General features: G+C 39.6%; 1 protein-coding gene across 1 annotated transcript in view; it reads right to left on the reverse strand.

Annotated features, from left to right (window-relative positions):
- Positions 1 to 5,344: 5,344 nt before the first annotated feature.
- The window catches only part of lyrm2 (LYR motif containing 2), a 12,243-nt gene continuing 10,413 nt past the window's right edge, over positions 5,345 to 7,174 (reverse strand). Inside the window, exon 3 of the mRNA XM_086061203.1 lies at positions 5,345 to 7,174. This exon is cut by the window's right edge and continues 690 nt beyond it. The gene's annotated coding sequence lies outside the window, so the exon portion shown is untranslated.

Here is a 7,174-nt window from a genome sequence, read left to right on the forward strand (position 1 = left end):
TGTAAAAAAATAAAATAATTACAGTAAAACTATATAACTTGGCAAAATGACATTGCAGAAGGAAAAATAAACGTTAGACAACTGGACACGGTATCACTGCAAGCAAAATTTTGATATACAGGACTGAACTGACAACAGGTATATCCGTAATATTTTTTTGCTTTTGTAAACATCTATAAAACAAAAAGACTGAGAACGGGCTTTTGATGGTAATGAAGTTGAAGTCATTTACACGTTGTATACGCTATTTGAGTGATGGGACATTAAATAAATTAGAAAAATCTAATGTTTTGCTACTAGTGAAATGTCCTTTAAAAAAAAAAAACGTTAAGACAGTATTTATTCCCCCCCCCCCCCCCCCATTATTAGGCTCATTAGCCATGAAATGTGAATTTCACACATCATCGGTGTCATTGTTTTTACAAAGAAAAAATGTTGACTTCAAAATTTCGAATAAAACCTATAGCCATTTGATTAGTCCACAAAACAAGAATATTATTCAGCATTAATTCATGAAGCATTTCACTTTTTAACAAGATGACCCTGTGACGGCGTGGTTATTGCTGTGACAGGGTGGCTCACTGTGAGGGGGTGGTATGGACAACAGGGGCGTGCAGTGACCTTTGGAGGGGAAGGGCTCAAAGTAAAAAAGAAAAGAAAAAAAGGGGGGGACATGATAACGTGCATGCACTGCCCACCCACTTAAGGTTCAAACCCATGTCACCAGTAGCCGCCATGCTTGGAGAGAGGTGATTGGGGGGGTGCTGAAAGTAGATGAATAGTGCAGGAAATTGATAAGAGTGCGTGTATGTTCGTGTATGTAGATATGTTTGTGCGTACGTGTGTGTGAAAATATCCATTGTAAAATTCTTAATTGAAATAATGGCTAAACAATAAATCACACATAATGAAATTGTTATTTGTCTGTAATGCCAATCACCATAAAAACTTGTTTTGACATTAGTGTATGAAGAATCAATTATGAACAACAAATTTACATAAATAAAAACTATTATGTATTTTACATTTAGCTTGATTCAGGTAAGCGCAAATGCCTTTTATTATTTTTTAGCAGGTGGAGATATTAATATTTTATTATCGGGACTGTACACAAGACTTAACTGCAAGCTACATTGTTTTTGATAAAACGCAGTGATAGGTTTTTAGTTTTAGTTTTTCATTGTCCCCCTAATTTATGAAAGCAAGCTTATAACTCATACCAAATATTATCTGTGCACTTAATAAGCATGTTTTGTTCTATTTTCCATTGTTTAATTTTATCCTATGAAATATTATTAAATAAAAACAACTTAAACAACCTATTAGTATTTTAACATGATAGTAACAGGGAGTAGGACTAGATACGTTTTTGTACTTCTTCCTACTCCTTTTGAACATGTATATTATGACACTATTGATGAATTATTTTCTTTCTTCCTTTAAACTTTTTCTTTTATTTATACTTGAATGTGTTTATGTTTATATGTTCAATAAACCAAACCAAACCAAACAAACCCTAAACAGCGAGTTGACATACCCTGATATAGGAAGCTGTGCGTTTTTGGTTCCAGGACAGCTGATTTTAGATAGTTTGATCAACGCAGAATAGTTTCACCTGGAGTTACCACCACACTAAAAAGACCACATCAATGGAGCCCCGATTCGAATTCACCATGGCAACGGTGAAGCGGCGCCGCCCTCTGCTTCCGCGTTTTTTTACACCAACTGGAAATCTTAATGCGGTCATCATATGGCAAACTTGAACATGTCTTTTGAAAAAAAAAAACGCAACACATAGAGGGAGACGGCGTGGGAGAACATTGCTGCTCGGGTCAATGCGTAAATTTAAATGTAGTCCTTTGCAATCACAATAATATTACAGGGGAAACCTGTTGAATGGGAGCTCATTAATTTATTTCATTTTGGTGCAATCCTGCAGGGGGAAAGTAAACTTTTGACTTAAGATGAAATATAAAAACATTATTCAAACGGGTATAAGAATAAAACGGAGCGCAATACAATATATGCTGGGATGTGAGCGCATGACTACGGCTGGTAATGTTGCAAATGTAAGGACGGATTAAAATGTAGCCGCAAGGGGGCACAAGCCAATGTCTTCTTGTGCCGGTCCCAAGCCCGGATAAATACAGAGGGTTGTGTCAGGAAAGGCATCAGACGTAAAACTTTGGCTGACAAACAAACATGCGAATCAGATATACAACTTCAATACCGAATCGGTCGAGGCCTGAGTTAACAACGACCGCCATCGGTGCTGTTGACCTACAGGGTGCCGGTGGAAACTGGACTACTGTTGGTCGAAGAAGGAGAGGAGGAAGGTGCGTTCGTAGGAAGAAGATAGTGATAGTGAGAATATGCCTGAGAAGTGTGCTGGTGCTCATTTTTAAGAACGAGGGAGACAAGCAGAGTTGTGGCAACTACAGAAGAATAAAGCTGATGAGCCACACAATGAAGCTATGGGAAAGAGTAGTTGAAGCTAGACTCAGGGGAGAGGTGAACATTTGTGAGCAGCAGTATGGTTTTATGCCCAAAAAAAAGTACCACAGATGCAGTATTTGCTTTGAGGATTTTGATAGAGAAGTACAAAGAAGGTCAAGAGCTGCATTGTTTCTTTGTAGATCTGATAAGCTTATGACAGGGTGCCCAGAGAGGAACTGTGATTTTGTACGAAGAAGTCTGGAGTGGCAGAGAAGTATGTTCAAGTGGTGCAGGACATGTATGAGGACTGTAAGACAGAGGTGAGATGTCCTGTAGGTGTGACGAAGGAGTTCAAGGTGGAGGTGGGACTACATCAGGGATCAGCTCTGAGCCCCTTCTTGTTCGCTATGGTAATTGCAGGATGACAGGCGAAGTTAGACAGGAATCTCCATGGACTATGGTGTTTGCAGATGACATTGTGACCTGTAGTGAGAGCAGGAAACAGGTGGAGGAGAAACTGGAGGCATGGAGGTTTGCCCTGGAAAGGAGGGGAATGAAGGTTAGCCGTAGCAAGACGGAGTATCTGTGTGTGAATGGGAGGGACCCAAGTGGAAGAGTGAGGTTACAGGGAGAAGAGACCAAGGTGGTGGAGGAGTTTTAGTATTTAGGGTCAACAGTCCAAAGCAATGGAGAGTGTGGAAAATAAGTGAAGAAGCGTATGCAGGCAGGCTGGAATGTGGAGAAAAGTGTCAGGTGTGATGTGTGATAGAAGAGTTTTAGCTAAAATGAAAGGAAAGGTTTATAAAAATTGTGTTGAGACCAGCAATGTTTGGTCTGGAGACAGTGCCACTGAGGAAAAGACTGGAGGCAGAGCTCACAAGTTTTTCTATCTACATACAGAGAAATGGCTGCATAGGTCAGTCGAGAAAGACCTTTTGCTTTTGAGAGCAATACTCTACTTCTTAAACTTAAATCTCTTTGTAACCACAGATTTAACTTGGATGGCATCTTTTTAATAATTGCGGTAACATTTTCGGTTATTCTTTTTTTAGGATCTTTACATATAGTCACGCCTAAATAGGTTACTTCATCATGAATACATATATTACAAATCCTACGATCATTACAATTTTTGACAGAAAATAACTGGCATTTGTTTAAATTTAATTTTAATCTAGAAGCTTTAGAGAACTGTCTATAATCTCTTTGGGAGTGACCAGGATGGATAGAATCAGGAATGAGTACATCAGAGGGAGAGCACATGTTAGAGGCTTTGGAGATAACGTCAGAGAGGCCAGACTGAGATGGTTTAGACATGTCCAGAGGAGAGATAGTGAGTATGTTGGCAGAAGAATGCTGAGTTTACAAACGCCAGGCAGGTCTAGAGGAAGACCAAAGAGGAGGTTTATGGATGTAGTTAAAGAGGACATGAAGGTAGTTGGTTTGAGAGCAGAGGATGCAGAGGACAGGGTAAGATAGAGGCAACTGATTCGCTGTGGCGACCCCTGAAGGGAAAAGCCGAAAGGAAAAGAAGAAGAGGTAAAGACGGATTAAGTTGTGTATGTAGATGATGGACTGTAATGTGAAACGATACCGTTCAAAAAGATATCCATCCATCCATCATCTACCGCTTATCCAGGGTCGGGTCGCGGGGGCAGCAGCTTTAGCAGGGAAGCCCAGAATTCCCTCTCCCCAGCCACTTCAGCCATCTCCTCCGACGGGATCCCAAGGCCTTCCCAGGCCAGCCGAGAGACATAGTCTCTCCAGCGTGTCCTGGGTCGTCCCCGGGGCCTCCAGCCGGTGGGACATGCCCCGAACACCTCTCCAAGGAGGCGTCCAGGAGGTATCCGAACCAGATGCCAGAGCCACCTCAACTGGTTCAAAAAGATAACTGTCTGGAAATGCAAGAACATCTATGTGCGGCCTGGTAACCGTCTCACAACGAATATTTAATTTCCTGCACAGTAATGCTGGCTGCACACTAAAAAGAGAATTGTTGAACTAAATAAAGAATTTTTTTTTAATTATTGACAATTTTAACAAAATTGCTTCAATTGGTAATACACAATTGAATTAAATTAATCCGAAGTAAATATATTAAATGTAATTAATTATGAGCTAATTTAAGATTAATATATTCACTTGAATTAAGTTAATACAAAATTAATCCAACGAGCACTCCATATCGGCAGTTCCCACTTTTGTGTTCGGTGTCGCCTTCTCAGTGTTTTGTGCCAGCTTCTTAGCACACGGTAGCTTGGTGGGGGTCGTGTTTAACGGTCGTCGGATGCTTGTATGTTAGCAGTAGTCTTGCCTGGTTCAGTTTTGTCCATCGGGTTAGCCCCCCCTGGGGTCGCGGCAGCAGCGTGGCTATAAAAAGCTAATGAGTTTCCAGCCTTTGCTTTGTCCTTTGTCGTAGACATCCTTTTCTCTTGTTCCTTTCTTCACGGGTTAGTCATAAAAAAAATATTTTGAGCTCCAACACCATTTAAAATTATATACGATCTAGATGACTGTGGACTGTAATAAATATTTGGAATTTATCACAGCATTGCCAAAAATAAATAAATATTAACCTACATCATCTGGGCTGATTTTTGGAGGGCAAAAATCCTCACTGAATAATAAACATCCAACAACAGGTGCTAAATGTGAATGTAACTGTCAGATTTATTTAAAGAGTAATAAGTAACTTTTTAAGTCCTGTACATTAAATAATCAATAACCATACTGTATATGGTTGCAAGGTTTGCAGACATCAAACATTATAGTGACTAACTCAACATTCTGTCATCATGTGATTTGTAAATTATTATTGATTAGTTATTTGATTTAAGTGCAGTTTCTCCAACTTGAAAAAGAGACAAGCATTCACTTGAAGATTCAAACTGATTTACTCAATGACAAGTTTTCCTTTTCTTCCTTTTATTTTTTCAAGGCATTAATCATTAGGTGACCATTAGGTAAAAAACATTTCAAACAAGAAAACACAATATGTACAAAATATTACAAACAAGCACATTGAAAACATCTGGACTTAGCAAAATTCATCAATATTCCATATTCAATGCAAACTATTTTTATATCAATACAACCCGTTCAATATAAATACATTAAGTTTGTTTTTAAAACTCATTAACGTTATTTTTTAACACATAGCTAAATTATGTTTAAACCTCATTTAACTCTTTGACTGCCAAGCATTTTCAGAAAAGAGAACATGTGGGTGCCAGCTGATTTAAGCATTTTGACTGATCTTTCAAGGTCCACAGAAAATTTTGGACTATGGAAACACAGATACTACCAAATGAAAGATTGAACTCTCATCTTTCATCGGAAAAAAAAAGTTTGTTTCTACCTTATTCAGTTTTTCAGTAATCAACAATAGAAAATAGGTTAGTTTCATCCAAATGCTCTGTTTTGGACCAAAATAGGGAGAAATCAAGCTTTTTGTGAAACGATATTATTTCATGCACTCTAGTGAATTTGACACCTTTTTTTTTCCATGAATGATGCCACAAACACCTAAACAGTGCTTTATTTCTGTAAAACACTACCACCAACAATGAAAAAGTGTTTTTTGACAGCAAAATAAGTTTATTTACATTCAACAGGGTAACAATTTGACAAAACAATTTGGCAAACTATTTACAAATGTGTGCAACTGTGGTACTATTTACAATCGTGTGGATGTTTCAACTACACAGTTTTTCTTTTTGTGTGGTATATTGTGTAAAACTCCCCTGCGTGCAAGGGGACGCAGCAGGATTTGCACCACAGATTAGTTTCACTGCGATTGCCCCTTCGCATGCAAACCCTACACTTTCTTGCCGGCCTTTTTTTCCGGGGAGTAGCAGGTATATAATATAATAGTGTGTGTTTGGCCATGTTGTCATAAAGTCTACTCTCAGGATCATGATACGGTGACCTGGTGTTACGTCTGGCTTCCTCATGCCCTTCAGTTCCTATACCGGGTGGTAAGAGATGTTCTGATCCATCTTATCCACTCCATTCATGGTGGCATCGTAGTCCAGAACCAGTGTCTTCTCCGTGATCAGACTGTACCCACTCCTCCGATGAATATGCATTGGACTCGGGGTACTCTTCATCGTCCGATTGAACGTCCGCCTGTGCAGAAGTGCTCGGTTGTGCACCACGTTTTCCGGCGTTAGCATCGCTAGCCGGTGAGGCTTTACGACGTGATCAAAGCCGCCGCGTCAACGCTTCCAACTTCGGCGTCAACCTCGGAGTCACCATCATCATCATCAATGTGCTCTCTAGCATTGGTCGATGCTTTTCGTCTTTGAAAAAAATGCTCAAGCGTGAGCTGCTTGCAACCGGTCGCAGTTTTCGCTTCCTCAGCCATTCTCCCCTCAACACTCTAGCTCCACCTCACGTCTTCTACTACTGACTCCTACCCGATCTTGTCCAAAGAGAGTCATCGCTGCCATCTAGTGCCCATAAATAGTCATTATACTAACTCGATCTGCTTGATACTTTCAGCACAGGTGGCCAAGGCTTTCCTCCACCCGTTTCCAAAAAAACTAAAACAAAACATAGTTAACGTCTTTTAACGTTTTTGACGGCACTCATTTGGATTTTACTAAACGTTATTGGCGGTCAAAGAGTTAATTTCAAAATGTGTTTTTTTAAAACTTATTTTTCCCGTTTTTTATCCTGTAAACATTCACACCTCAACCAATGCTACCTATAAGCCCTCATTCAACTCCTGCTAATT

Source organism: Leptonotus elevatus, chromosome 18 (assembly GCF_054856555.1).
Source record: "Leptonotus elevatus isolate MCC_2025b chromosome 18, RoL_Lele_1.0, whole genome shotgun sequence".
NCBI classification, from domain to species: Eukaryota; Metazoa; Chordata; class Actinopteri; order Syngnathiformes; family Syngnathidae; genus Leptonotus; species Leptonotus elevatus.